General features: G+C 36.4%; 1 pseudogene; it reads left to right on the forward strand.

Annotated features, from left to right (window-relative positions):
- The first annotated feature begins 849 nt into the window (after positions 1–849).
- LOC133733904 (cellulose synthase-like protein E1) lies at positions 850–12,043 on the forward strand (annotated as a pseudogene).
- The last annotated feature ends 4,048 nt before the right edge of the window (positions 12,044–16,091 follow it).

The raw sequence follows: 16,091 nt of genomic DNA on the forward strand, positions 1-16,091 counted from the left end.
CCGCGCCGGTTGCCGGAATTGAACGCTATGAACCCGACGACCACGACATGATTCCAGGATACCGCTCCGACTCGCCGGACCTTCTTCCACCTCTGGTACGACGACATCTGAAGCCGGACCCACTGGGCCACTGGTTCCGGAGGACCACATTCCCCACAACGATGACCAGTACGCTGACGACGATCAATCGACGGTCACAAGGAGCAGTTTGAAGACGCCGGAAGGGCTGGGTGGAGCGTCGACGGGACTGGGTGGAGCGTCGGCGAGGTTGGGTCGAGCGCCGGAGGGCCTGGAACGTTGCCGGAGCTGGAAATCAGTTGGGGGGAGCGAGAGAGATCGGGGATGAGAAATAGATTACCGAGTGGCAATATGTAATTTATTAATTGAGCAGAGGGCAAAATAGTCATTTCTCTTTAAATTGGGTTAGTGGGAATAAAAATCTGTTGCTGGGGCAAGTGGGATAATTTTGGCTCATTTTGGGGCTTTTGGTCAAGAACCCAATTAATTATTGTTGAGATAATCAATATGCAGATGATAATGATTATGCATGCTAAGAAGCCTCAGGTATTGTGGCAGAGATACGTCTAGTTTGAGTAACTGAAGCTTTATCATTGAAACAGCAGATAGAATCAGAGAGAGAGGTAGATAAGGACAAAGGTGAATGATGAAGAAGACCGTCTCTTATCATGATCTTCTTATATATGATATTTTCTTCAGCATAAGTCAATAACCACCTAACTATTACTACTATTGACCAAAACAAGAAACCTAGATATTTATATATATGGCTGAAAACATCGATCCATGATACGGAGATTACGTAATAATTTCCTACTAGTTTATTAACAAGTTCGAGTTGCAAGTCACTTCAGAGACGTGAAAGGTTGCATTACAACAAAGGTGGGACGATGCATGCATGAGTTACAAAGTGGAGGACCTGGTCCCGGGTCCTTCCCTATCATTAAACCATTTTAAATAGAGAAAGCTCGAGCAATTAGAGTTGGCTCAAAAATGGGAGAGGAAAGACATTTACCACTGTTTGAGACAACGAAGGCAAAGGGAAGAGTCCTCTATAGGTTTTCTGCGCTGTATGTTTCTGTTGGCATATGTTTGATTTGGGTTTATAGAGTGACTCATATACCAAAAGCTGGAGAAGATGGAAGATTTGGTTGGATGCTGTTGTTCGCCGCTGAGTTATGGTTTGCTTTTTACTGGTTCGTCACTCAAGCCCTTCGGTGGAGCCGCATCAACCGGCATACCTTCAAGGACAGGCTCTCTGAAAGGTATGTATATCGACGAATGAATGATCCATATCGATTGTTTAACAACTTAACATACTATACTGTTTTTGTACGTATTAGCTCTAGCTCTAACTTTAGTTCTTTCGTAATGATGATCTTTAAACACTTGGCATGTATTTTTAATTCACGTGAATTACTTCACAGATATGAGAATGAGTTGCCGGGGGTGGACATATTCGTGTGCACCGCGGATCCGATCATAGAGCCACCGATTATGGTGATGAACACTGTTCTATCGGTCATGGCTTATGACTATCCGCCGGAGAAGCTCAGCGTGTATCTCTCCGACGATGGCGGCTAAGAATTTACGTACTATGCTTTTTTAGAAGCTGCTGTGAGGGCATCTCCAACAGACTAGCTATTTCAACAAAAAGTTAAAAATTTGGCTAATTTGAGATAGTTTAGCACTCCAGCAGAATAGCTATATGAAAGTCAAATTTGGCTTTTGCTAAAATCTCTAGCTAAATTTAGCTAGGGAGGAGAGAGAAAATAACAAAAAGCTAAACACTCCACGTTCTATTTTTTTAGTTTAGCTAACACTGCTGGAGGAAAAGCTGGAAATTTACTACCTAAATTTAACTTTTAGATGATTTAGCTAAAAAAATAGCTTTTACTGTTGGAGATGCTCTGAGTTTGCCAAGCGCTGGATACCCTATTGCAAGAAGTACAATGTGGAGCTAAGATCACCCGCTGCTTATTTTGTCTCAACAGCTTCTGATGATCAAAGTCAGAATCAGAAACAAGAAGGAGATCGATTTAGCTGTAATTAAGGTAATTATTATTTATCTTATCATTCATTAAGCCTTCCATAATCCAACGTACTTTGACTGCTCGGCGAGGACTTTAAAGTTGAGTCATGCATAAATGTGAGGTTAACTATGCATGGTTAAGATCGAACCAATAATCAATACTTGGGTCACCCATGACGTACATATTTCCACAAGATGACAAGTAGAATGCTCCGAGAAAATGGGCATTGATTTTCCAACAAAAACGACAAGTAAAATGCTCCGAGAAGATGACAGTTAATAGAGACGCTCATGGCTATGATTATCAAAGCATTAGAAAGTCAATTAAAGTGTCTTGGACATTAGAGGAGTGATGTCTTGTCCGTTCACGGTTGATTTACAAATTTATGATTATCGGTAATTAAGCAATTTTTGATCATATATTCTTTAAAATTATTAGGCCTGTCTTAACCTCTTTTGTGAGATTTTTTTTTTCTTTTTTTAAATGGATGATGCGGTTGCATTCAAGTCTTGATTAATGAAACTGTCGAATATAATAGGGTAACATTGAGTCTAAACCTCTTATTATAATAAGCATCTAGAGAACGTTCTGAAATGATAACAAGAGTCTCTTCCAAATAAATGTGTTCAACCAGGCACCAACTAGCAAAGAGTGCTCTACTAGCTACTCTATTTGCTTTGACATTGCGTTGACATAATGGAAAGATAACTTGATATGTAACCCGAGTACAACGTAGCATATATAATTACCATAAGCACAGCTTTCTTACTATGTTGCCGCCGGAGGATAAATCCGATGACACTTAGCTTCACTCTGCCACTAAGCGGTAGCGACCATCTGACGAAGCAAGAAACTCGCCGCATATCTAGAGCAGACAAGGCATTTTAAGTGCACACACATGCATTCAACTCGACTAGCTATGTAAAATTGATGCAGGGACCTATCGGTAGGTAATAATGAAATTTTTGTTCACTAGGTAATTAGGACATTAGTCATTGTTGTTCGGTAGCTAAAATTGCTTAATAATTATCTTCGTTATCATTCACTTGTGTCTTGAAAGATTGGTTTAATTGTTTGTCCTGAATTATTTACATGACTTTTTAATGTTCTCATAGTTTTTGCAAACGGAATAAAATTGAAGATGGTTTAACTAGAATAATACATCTTTGACTTCAATATATATTATGTGGGATGTATCTCGACCATTTATCTTGTTTAGAAATAAGGTCACTTCTTTTACTTTACCTTTTTTTTCTTTTCTTTTTTTTCTTAAGCCACCCAATATTTTAAAGAGGCTAATCCTCTTTCTCACTTGAATTTCAATAAAATAATAAATAATAAAGGTTTTATTTTGTGTCGCAGTGTTACTACTTAAGCTCTCATGTCATCAAATTATTGTTGTAGAAATTATATGAGGACATGGCGACCAAAATTGGAAATGCAGTGAAGCTAGGCCGCATTTCAGAAGAAGAGAGATCAAAACATAAAGGCTTTTCTCGATGGGACTCATATTCATCAAAACGTGACCATGAAACCATTCTTCAAGTATGACATTTTGATATTTTGATTTATTAATATTAACTGATAAGAGAAACTCGCTGTTTAGTGCTAGATGTTTAAATTAGTTGAACTTTTCTCCCAGATAGTAATTGATGGGAGAGACCCAAATGCAAGAGATGTTGAAGGGTGTGTGTTGCCAACTTTGGTGTATTTGGCTCGGGAGAAGAGACCCCAGATTCACCATAACTTCAAAGCTGGTGCTATGAATGCTCTGGTAAATTTACGAGATATGTGTGCATGTACGTGTTTGTTTGTGTGCATGCAGGGTACGTGTTTGTTTGTTTGTGTACGTGTAGGGTTTAGATAACGGATGCGATCCTTCGCAATTTGCAGATTAGGGTATCGTCAAATATAAGCAATGGGAAGTTGCTTCTTAATGTAGACTGTGACATGTATTCAAACAACTCGAAGGCTATAAGGGATGCACTCTGCTTCTTAATGGATGAAGAACAAGGCCATGAGATTGCATATGTACAGTTCCCACAGAATTTCGACAACCTTACTAAGAATGAATTATACGCTTCATTACGAGTAATTGCTGAGGTGAGTTTTATATGTTCATGGAGATATTATATGCTCATGGACAGGGGCGGACGCACATAGGGACGAGTGGGGGCTACTGCCCCCAGTGGATTCTTTTCATTTGATCAGCAGCTTCATATATATGTTATGTTCATCGGTTTTTGCCCCCAGAGGAAGAGGAATATGCTGCTGCTGCCCATGACTATTGAGTAATCTGCTGCCTCACAAGTCACAACAATTAAACTAAGGAAACCTACACGTGTAAATGTATGCAAGCGTTTGGCTTTGTATGCATACATTCCCTTGGTGGGTCAAAAGTCTGCAGCTGCAGGACTACAATAAAAAAAGTAAAAAACTCATGCATTTGAGTTTTCTCTGTGGGACGTTATTGTGGGACTATGAGACATCTGGAGGCACAAGGCTGATGTTTTATCTTCTATTGTTGGGGAGTAGAGCAGATGCCTCTTCTAATAATTCAAGTTGCTTGAAGTTTATTTTGAGCTGTGAATTAGCCTTTATTCGAGTTATTTTTAACAGAGTTTTTAGTTCTCTACATTGTATTTTGTTTGTGAGAAAAATTTTGGCCTCGTGCCTCTTTCTCTATTGTTCTTTTTTCGTTTATTTTCAATAAAATTTTGAGTTAAGGGTAATTTTTCCCTTAACTCACTTATCCAAAAAAAAAAAGGTCTGCAAGTCTTTCTCTCCTTAATTTTATATTTCTAATTTATAAGAGTTTGCATTTTATCTGTTAGAAAGTTGGAATATGTATTCATTGAAATTATTATCAATCAATATCGAAAGATTGAAAAATTATGTTTCATTCATTGTAGTATTTTATATTTGTTTGTTCAACCTTTTTTTTTTCCCCCACTCACAAAAATTTCTGCGTCCGCCACTGCTCATGGAAATATTAGAATCAAAATTTTCGATTAAATGTTTCATATCATATTATTTGGACTTCAGTTATTGTTTTGGTATATACTGAAGGTGGAAGCCCATGGTCTTGAATAATTATTGGGGGACATTATATATTGGGAGTGGATGCTTTCACAGAAGAGAAACTCTTTGTGGGAAGAAATTCAGCAAGGTAAATAAGAGTGAGATGAAATGGGAGGACAAAAAAGGTAAAGAAATTGGCATTCATGAATTAGAAGAAAGTTCCAAAAGTCTTGCGAGTTGTACATTTGAAGAGAACACACAATGGGGGAAAGAGGTATCCCTCTATCAACCACACTTACATATTATGTTTATATATATTCACTTAAACATTTATAAATAAATTTAGTTAGTGTAACGATACTCGCATATAAGTTCAGACAAAATCTTTATAATTTGCAGATGGGTGTGAAATATGGGTGTCCGGTTGAAGATGTGTTAACAGGACTATTAATCCAATGCCGAGGATGGAAATCAGTGTATTGCAATCTGTTGTAACATTTTAATATTTTGTTTATTATTGAAATTAAATTTGGGTGAAGTTATTGTGTGTTTAAATTCTGAATTTATTTTGAATTTTATTTTGTAACTCATGGTGTTTTATTTTGATTTATTTTGGGTTTTAATTTTTGTAACCTATGGCATTTGGTTACTACCCTATTAATTGTAGTAATTGTAGGGAGTGTCCTAAGAGCCTATAAATAGCACCATTTGTTGCATGCTAAAACACATCAAACTTTTACTCAACTATTCACCCATCAACCTTCTTTCCAAAATCCCCCAAAAGAGTCTTCTTTGAATTTTTTGGCCAGAGAAAGATGTTCTTTTGGTGGAGCTTTGGGTTCCTCCAATTTGTGCAGATTGGTGTGAGGCATACAACTTGTTGTTGGGCTGTTGTATCCTGGAGGGGACAAGTCAAGAGATTTCTGGTGCACCGGCATTGTTCCGCAGAGGGCTTGAATCTCCTTAAAGAGAGCGAGATACCCGCGCCTCAGCCTATTATCAACGAGTTTCTCATATAGAAATTATAATTTTATTGTAATTTCACCAACAATTTTAAGGAGATTCAACGAAGATGGAGCATGCACAAGAGAAACCGTTTGACAATATGGGAGATCTCAATTTGAGAAAGATGAGTATAAATATTATTTTTTATCTCTTGACTTATTTCTCATATAATGCTTATGATTATAATGAACTACTCATTGTTATTCAAAGAAATATTGAGAAGTTTTGTAGATTAACTTGGAGAGAGTTCGAAAAATTCATGCGTCACAAACAAAAGGAGATTTCCTTGGAGACATTGATCACTCGCATCCGCGTTGAGAAGGAAGCAAGAGGTCAAGATGTTCTTATGCAAGATACAAACAATGACACCTCCAAGGTAAATTTAGTATCTACCAATAATAATATGCTCAATGGTCATTTTCATAAAAATTCTCTTATGCAGCCAAAGAAGAAAAATATGAAAAAAGTTGGTAAACCTCACCAACAGAATAAAGGCAAACCAAGCTATGTGAATAAGAACCAATATCCTCCTTCAGAAAATAAGCAACAATATACTTGTTGTTATGTTTGTGGCAAAAGTGGGCATATTGCTCGAAATTGCAATTATCGAAAACGTGAGGCTGTTCCTCAAGCTCACATCACTGAAGAACCATATGTTGCAATGATAACTGATGTAAATATGGTTCAAAGTGTTGAAGGATGGTGGGCAAATTGTGGTGCTAATAGGCACATCTGCTATGATAAAGATTGGTACAAAACATACACTCCTTTTAAGGAGCCCAAAACAGTTATGCTTGGAGATTCACATACTACTCATGTGCTTGGAACTGGTGAGGTGGAACTCAAATTTACTTCTGGTAGGGTGCTAACTTTGAAAGATGTGTTGCATACACCCTCCATGAGGAAAAATTTGATGTCTAGTTATCTTCTTAATAAGGCTGGTTTTAAACAAACGATGGAATCTGACCAATATGTGATCACCAAAAAAGGTGTATTTGTGGGCAAAGGTTATGCTTGTGATGACATGTTCAAATTGAATGTTGAGAATAATAATAAAGCATCTACTTCAGTTTATATGCTCTCTTCTTTGAATTTTTGGCATGCACGTTTATGTCATATAAATAGTAGATATGTGGGAATCATGAGTAGCTTGAGTTTAATTCCTTCAGTGCAAAAAGATTTTGAAAAATGTGAGACTTGCAGTAAAGCAAAAATTACTAGAAGGCCTCACAAAAATGTTGAAAGGCATACTGAGCTATTGGAATTAATTCATACAGACTTGTGTGAATTTGAGGGAATTTTAACTCGTGGAGGTAACAGGTATTTTATCACTTTTATTGATGATAGTTCTAATTATGCTTATGTATATTTGTTGAAAAATAAAAGTGATGCTTTTGCTAAATTTAAAGAGTTCCTCCTTGAGGTTGAAAATCAATTTGGTAGAAAAATTAAAAGGCTCCGAAGTGATAGAGGGAGAGAATATGATTCTTTTGAATTCAATTCTTTTGTTCAGTCTTTAGGAGTGATTCATGAAGTTACTCCACCTTATTCACCTGCATCTAATGGTGTGGCAGAAAGAAAAAAATAGAACTTTGATTGAGTTAACAAATGCCATGTTGATTGATTCAGGTGCTCCCTCTAATCTTTGGGGAGAAGCAGTTTTAACTGCTTGTTATGTGTTGAATAGAGTGCCACATAAAAATACAAAAATTACACCTTTTGAGGTGTGGAAGGGGCATAAACCAAATTTGGGTTATCTTAGAGTTTGGGGTTGTCTAGCCTTTGTGAGGTTAACTGACCCTAAAAGACCAAAATTGGGTGCTAGAGCTACTACTTGTGTTTTTGTTGGATATGCTTTAAATAGTACAGCCTATAGATTTCTTGATGTTGAAAATCATGTTGTGATTGAATCTGGTGATGCAATTTTTCATGAAGAAAAATTTCATTTTAAATCAAAAAATAGTGGGGGTCAAGAATCTAGAGAAAATGTTTTTATCCAACCTAGTTCTTCTTCTTCTAATTTACATATACAAGAAACTTATGACAATGAACCTAGAAGAAGTAAGAGAGCTAGAGTTGAAAAAGATTTTGGCCCTGACTATTATGTTTATAATATTGAGGAAAATCCTATTTCTTTACATGAAGCTTTATCATCACCAGATGCAATTTTCTGGAAAGAGGCTGTGAATGATGAAATGGAATCTCTAATTTCTAATAATACTTGGAAATTAGTAGATTTACCAACAGGGTTTAAAACCATTGGGTGTAAATGGGTCCTTAGGAAAAAACTCAAACCGGATGGAAGTATAGATAAATATAAAGCTAGACTTGTTGCTAAAGGTTTTAAGCAAAAAGCTGATCTAGACTTTTTTGATACTTTTTCTCCGGTTACAAGGATTACATCCATTAGATTATTGATTGCTATTGCTGCAATTCATGATTTGATTATTCATCAAATGGATGTGAAAACAGCTTTTCTAAATGGTGATTTAGATGAAGAGATCTATATGGACCAACCAGAAGGTTTTATAGAACCTGGTCAAGAGCACAAGGTATGTAAGTTATCTAAATCCCTTTATGGTTTAAAGCAGGCTCCTAAACAGTGGCATGAAAAATTTGATTCCTGCATGATTGAAAATGGTTATAAATCAAATGAATGTGACAAGTGCATATATTATAAATCTTGGAAAAATTCACATGTTATTATTAGCCTCTATGTGGATAATCTGTTAATTTTTGGCTCAAATTTGCATGTAATTGATGAGACAAAAACTATGCTTAAGAGCAATTTTGATATGAAAGATCTTGGTGAGGCTAATGTTATTTTGGGCATGAAAATAACAAAAACATGTGATGGTATTTTTCTTGATCAGTCACATTATATTGAGAAAATTTTGAAGAAATATGATTATGTTGGCCACAAGCATGTGTCTACTCCTTTTTGATTCAAGTGTTCACTTATTTCCTGTTGAAAGTGAAAATGATGTGATTAATCAAAAGGAATATGCTAGCATAATTGGCAGTTTGCGCTATGCAACTGACTGCACTAGACCTGACATTGCATATGCAGTTGGAGTACTTAGTAGGTTCACAAGTAAACCAGGTAAAGAACATTGGCATGCAATTGAGTGTGTTATGAAATATTTGCTTGGTACTAAAAAATATAGATTATTTTATAAAAAATATCCTGCTGTACTTGAAGGCTTTTGTGATGCCGATTGGAACACTCTGTCAGGTGATTCTCTCTCTACCACTGGTTATATTTTTACATTAGGTGGATGTGTTATTTGTTGGAAATCAAAGAAGCAAACAATAATCTCTAATTCAACCATGGAAGCTGAACTTATTGCTCTAGCTTCAGCAAGTGAAGAAGCAAATTGGTTGAGAGATTTATTGCATGAAATTCCCTTGTGGGAAAAACCTATACCACCTATATTGATTCATTGTGATAGCACTGCAGCTATTGGTAGAGTAAATAACCGTTATTATAACGGTAAATCCAGACCTATAAGAAGAAAGCACAGTACTGTGAGATCATATTTAAGTGATGGAATTATTAATGTGAATTATGTTAAATCATGTGATAATCTTGCAGATCCTTTAACTAAGGGCTTGACAAGAGAAAAGGTCTGGAGTACATCGAGGGGGATGGGATTGAAGCCCACATCGTCATGAGCCATATATGAGGACACCCAACCCGGTGATTAGAGATCCTAAAAACTGGGTTCAATGGGAAAAACGAATCATAAGGTTGCCGTAAGAAAAATGCACTATATTTTCTTACTCATCCCTATGATGTAAGTGCATTAATCTTGTAGCGTATATGAAGGTTGAGTTTATTAAAACTCTTAATAAAATCTGTAGCTCATATGAGTGGGATGTCATAGTTACAAGAGCATCCTTGACGGATTTTACCTATATGAGTGAGAGAGTGGGGCCGCTCTCTATGAGAATTGGGCTTATTCTTGAAATACACTCATGAAAACCGGGATAAGCACAAGGCCGTAACGTGCTGGCTAATAAAGCTCATATTAACACCTGAATTATTATGTGTGAGCAGTAGTTCTTATTTTCCCTTAAGCAGTTGTAGTTCAAGTCTGAGACCACTATCAACTCTGGAGTAGGGATTGCTGTTTCACTAAGTGAAGGTTCAATGCAGAGCACACCTTCATGACGCATAATGGTTCATCTTTGGCCGGTAACTTTGGTTTTTATTTGTTTTTAAAATATTAAAATGAGTGGGGGAATGTTGTAACATTTTAATATTTTGTTTATTATTGAAATTAAATTTGGGTGAAGTTATTGTGTGTTTAAATTCTGAATTTATTTTGAATTTTATTTTGTAACTCATGGTGTTTTATTTTGATTTATTTTGGGTTTTAATTTTTGTAACCTATGGCATTTGGTTACTACCCTATTAATTGTAGTAATTGTAGGGAGTGTCCTAAGAGCCTATAAATAGCACCATTTGTTGCATGCTAAAACACATCAAACTTTTACTCAACTATTCACCCATCAACCTTCTTTCCAAAATCCCCCAAAAGAGTCTTCTTTGAATTTTTTGGCCAGAGAAAGATGTTCTTTTGGTGGAGCTTTGGGTTCCTCCAATTTGGGCAGATTGGTGTGAGCCATACAACTTGTTGTTGGGCTGTTGTATCCTGGAGGGGACAAGTCAAGAGATTTCTGGTGCACCGGCATTGTTCCGCAGAGGGCTTGAATCTCCTTAAAGAGAGCGAGATACCCGCGCCTCAGCCTATTGTCAACGAGTTTCTCATATAGAAATTATAATTTTATTGTAATTTCACCAACACAATCCAACAAGGAAAGCTTTCTTAGGATTAAATGCAACCACACTGCTTCAGGTACTTGTGCAGCATAAGAGATGGTCGGAAGGCAACCTTCAAATTACGCTGTCTAAGTACAGTGTTGTATGGTATGGCCATGGAAAGATTAGTTTAGGCCATCAACTTGGATACCTTCGCTACAACTTGTGGGCTGCTAATTGCTGGGCAACACTAATTTACTCAACTCTTCCTTCACTTTACCTCCTTAGAGGCACGTCCTTATTTCCTCAGGTATAGTTCATCTCATTAATCTGTCACAAATTTACATGTTTCTAATTACTATTCATAAAACGGCATATTAAAATTAAAGTATTCATCTAAATATATGATCAGTAGGGCGTAGATTTTCCGACACTTAGAATATCAACATAGGTTGGACGCTCAAACTTTAACGTACATCGATTGTGTATACATTATGTTTCTGTGTTTTCAATAATATGTGTTTTGTTTTGTACGTGGACTTAGATTTCAAGTCGATGGATTATACCATTTGCATATGTTATAATTGCTAAGAACGTTGGAAGCTTTGTGGAGTATCTATGGTGTGGAGGCACGAGCTTAGGTTGGTGGAATGACCAACGTATCTGGCTTTACCAGAGAACAACCTCATACTTATTTGCCTTCATCGACACCATTGTACACTACCTCGGATACACAGATTCAGCATTTGTAATAACAGCCAAGGTGGCCGATGAAGACGTGTCCGAACGATATGAGAAAGAGATCATGGAATTTGGGGGCTCGTCTCCGATGTTTACCGTGCTGGCAACACTTGCATTACTCAATCTGTACTGCTTTGCCTGGTTTGTGAAGGCAGCAATCACCGGAACAAAGGTTATTGCAGAGGTTTATGAGACAATGTTCTTACAGATTCTTCTATGTGTGGTTTTGATTTTAATTAACCTACCGTTGTACGAAGCCCTATACGTAAGGAAGGACAAGGGGAAGCTGCCGAGCTCTGTAGCATTTAAGTCGATGGCATTTGCTGGATTTGCTTGCATATGTTTTAAATTTCTATATTAAAGCATGAGAGACGACGCTTTATACCAAGAATGTAAAACTAGTATCTCAATTTGAGACCCGTTATAAAATTAAGAGAGCTGCTTTGTAATCCTCATTCTATAATAGTGGATTAATTCCCTTGTCCATGTTGCTCCGCGTCCTAGGCAATTTCTCTGATCATGTTAACAACTTAAGTTTGTGTTCTTTAATTACTTTCTTGTTTCTTGTAATTGTACGTCTCTGTTTATTGAGAGTTCATCGTGTAAGTGAGGATGAACGTACTTTCCCAAAAGAGGCTATGCACGCGGAATGAGACTAAGCACAAGCTTGTGTTCTTTAATTACTTTCTTGCAATCGTATGTCTCCATTTATTGAGGGTTCATCATGCAAGTGAGGATAACGGTACTATCTTAATAACACACCGAAAGAGGCTAAGCACAGTATTTTTGGGGACAGCAGATTTCATCCCAGCACAAATTTGTGTTCTTTTATTTCTTTTTTGTAGTTGTACGTCTTCATTTATTGATGGTTCATCATGCAAGTGACAATAACGGTACTTTCTCAAAAGAGGTTCATCACACCGGAAGATGGCGTATGCTTTTTCAAATTTATGGGAACCAACTTCAGAATTTTTCTTTTTTTAAAAAAAAAAAAATTTCCTAGATTATGATTTCCCACCCAAAATCGTGGACTATACACACAATTTTTTTAATTTTCTTTTTGCCAAAATTGCATTATCTTATTTTCTCACCCCTAAATCTGATTTTTTAAAAATTCTAGAAGGCACCACTAACAACTAATCTTGGCCTAACAAGACGTATGGGAACTCAAAAATATCAAATTTTTGTTTCTTATGATTTTTTCGGTTTATGACTTTGAAAATTAATGAAAATAGAAAATTAGATATTTTATATTGTCGTCACTTAGAAAAAATAAAAATAAAAACGCATGCTCAACCAATGGTAGATTACGATATATGAGAATTGTTGGATAACAGCGGAAGCGTAAATATAAAAAACTAATTTGGGGTAGGGAGATATGATGCATGAATGACACACAATATGGGAGATGTATAGTTCAAAGACATGCATGTACAGAGCTCCTAGAGAGGAATATGGAGGAGACTCTCAAAATACCTAATAAAGGAACTCACTCTTACGATATTTCTACAAAATACTCCTCTACACCCAACTCAACTAGACTAGCCTACTTATATAGGTCTACACCAGACATTGCCATAACTAAGGTAATTACAATAGACATAAGTACTTGACAACTCAAATTCTGTAACTCCCGTAACCACCATAACGGTTACATTATGTCACAATTATTCAAATCATAAAAACTCTCATAATTCTAAATTATTCATAACTTCCAACATCCTCCCTTAATTTAGAATTACTCTATCATTAAAGTGACTCTTCAACTTCTAGCCTTAGTCATCGGTGAAGTTGACAATTTCCTCCGTTGGATCGATACTCATTCTTTGATCCACACTTTCTTCTGCATTTTGGTTGTTACGAATTCTTTCTTCTTGCTCCATTTTCAACTCAACTATATTGAATTGCATTTCTGTGATTACTCCATCAAGGTGGTCTACATGTTCTTGGAGAGAATCTCTTTCTGCAGTAAGCGCCATCACTTTTTCCTTGAGCGCCATCAATTCATCAAAGTTGAAATCTATTACGCATAGATTTCTTTCTCCAACGGCAGATACTGCAAAGCAACAAATGCTGCTTCATTTTCAACTTCTTTCTTGGTGGTTTTTCATGGTCTTTTGAAGATGGGATGCTTTACAACGTTGGTGTTAATTTCACACTTGTATCTAGGAGCATGAGAGGAACCATCAATGGTTGTCATGAAAACAGGTTCAGGCAAACTCAACTTCCTGACATCTTCTTGAAACACTATTTTGAGTGGAACAACAATATTTGTTGGCATCTTCACGAGACTGTAAAAGAGAGCATTGGTATTGAATAAACATAACAATATTCATCATGCATGCGAATTCATTATGGATGCAACTTCATTATGCATTCATGATGCACTTCTTCATCTGACACCATTATGCCACAAAGGAGTGATTCAACAAGGCATCTTTGTGCCTCCAGGGAGTATGCAATTTTCTTTTGGCACCTATGTGCCTCTTTCATTCAGGGACTTTAACCCTAACCTTCTTTCTTTCTCTCAAGGACTTTTACCCTACACATTCTCTTAGGGACATTTACCCTACATCTTCTTTGGGGGACTTTTACCCTTCCATAAAGACCACATTGGGCTTTCATCCTTCTTCAACTCTTCTCCCTGTTTCACTTCTTCATACCTTTTCTCTTTACTCCCTCTCTCACACTTTCTCCTCTCTTTTTTCATATGCACTCTCATTTTCTCCTTCTCTCTATTTTTTTCAAATCTCCTCTTTCTATTTTTCTCTCTTCCACATTTTTTTTCCCCTTCTCTGCCTCTCATTTCTCTTCTTCTTCTCTCTCACAACTTTGTGTTTACTCCCTTTTTTTTCCCATCCTTCAATGTCGATGCCCATCAGCAATACTCCATACACTATAGATTTCTTCCACCACCTTGCAACAATAACCGCTACAACCAATGCCAACACACCTTAAGATCAAGCCTTCGGCTCTGATAACACTTTGTTGGATAACAACGAAAGTGTAAATATAAAAAATTAATTTGGGGTAGGGAGATATGATGCATGAATGACACACAATATGGGAGATGTACAGTCCAAAGACATGTACAGAGCTCCTAGAGAGGAATATGGAGGAGACTCTCAAAATACATGATAAAGGAACTCACTCTTACGATAATTCTACAAAATACTCCTCTACACCCAACTCAACTAGATTGGCCTACTTATATAGGCCTACACTAGACATTGCCATAACTAAGGGTAATTACAATAGACATAGTACTTGACAACTCAAACTCTGTAACTCCCGTAACCACCATAATGGTCACATTATGTCACAATTATTCAAATCATAAAAACTCTCATAATTCCAAATTATTCATAACTGCCAACAAGAATCTCAATAAAAATGGGTGTTGACAATGTTTGACATGTTTTGACATGCCATGAGTGTCAAATTATGTCAAGACTACTTTGTATTCGAAATGTCATGTGCCATAATTTCAACATAGATAAAGCATGATTTTTATCACATTTCAAGTAATAGCACTCAAAAAAGTATCAAATTTTCTATTTGTCTATGATTTGCTCGTTTTGCCACTTAAAAATCATAGAAGATAGAAAATTTGACATTTTTTTCTAACATTACTCGAAAAATTCCCTAAAAATCATGCTCTACTAATGGTGGGACTATTGTAAGGGATAATTTAAATAAAAATGGATGTTGACAAGGTCTAACATGTTTTTATGGCATGTCATGAGTGTCAAACTATGTCAAGACTACTTTTTTATTCAACTTTATGGGAACCAACTCAGAATATATATATATATATTTTTTAAAACCTAGATTATGATTTCCCACCCAAAACCGTGGACTATAGCACACAATTTATTTATTTATTTTTGTCAAAATTGCATATCTTATTTTCTCATAAAAATCTTCTCACCCCTAAATCTTATTTTTAGAAAATTCTAGAAATGACCACTAGCACCTAATTTGGCCTAACAAGACCTACGGGAACTTAAAAATATCAAATTTTTATTTTTTTATGATTTTTTGGTTTATGACTTTTTTGAAATAATGGTAATTCCATTGATAATAGCGCATGCCAAGAAGGCCATTACATACTCATCCGCTAACACATAACAATGGCCAGACAAGACTTCGTGGAGGAGCCACAGTAGTACATAAGATAGACCAACTATATTTGAACTTATCGCTCACTGATTCAGAACAAGCCTATTAAACTATGACTCATAAACATAGTATATAGACTTATTGCAAACATAGAGAATAGAAGTGTAATTTGCTGGATTACGCCTCCTGGATCCCAAATACAAAATCCTAGAGAGCCCGAGTCCGTTAGCTTAGTCCATACGTGAGGCCAAGACCAATTCCAAGTAGCATCGCACACCCAAAACAATTTAGGCCTTCCCCTAAATTTGGGCCTCCACATTAGTTTGGACACCCAAAACAGATTGGGCACCCAACGAGGTTTGGGCCTCCAACATACTATGGGCACC

The sequence above is a fragment of the Rosa rugosa genome, chromosome 2 (genome assembly GCF_958449725.1).
Source record: "Rosa rugosa chromosome 2, drRosRugo1.1, whole genome shotgun sequence".
In the NCBI taxonomy this organism is placed as follows: Eukaryota; Viridiplantae; Streptophyta; class Magnoliopsida; order Rosales; family Rosaceae; genus Rosa; species Rosa rugosa.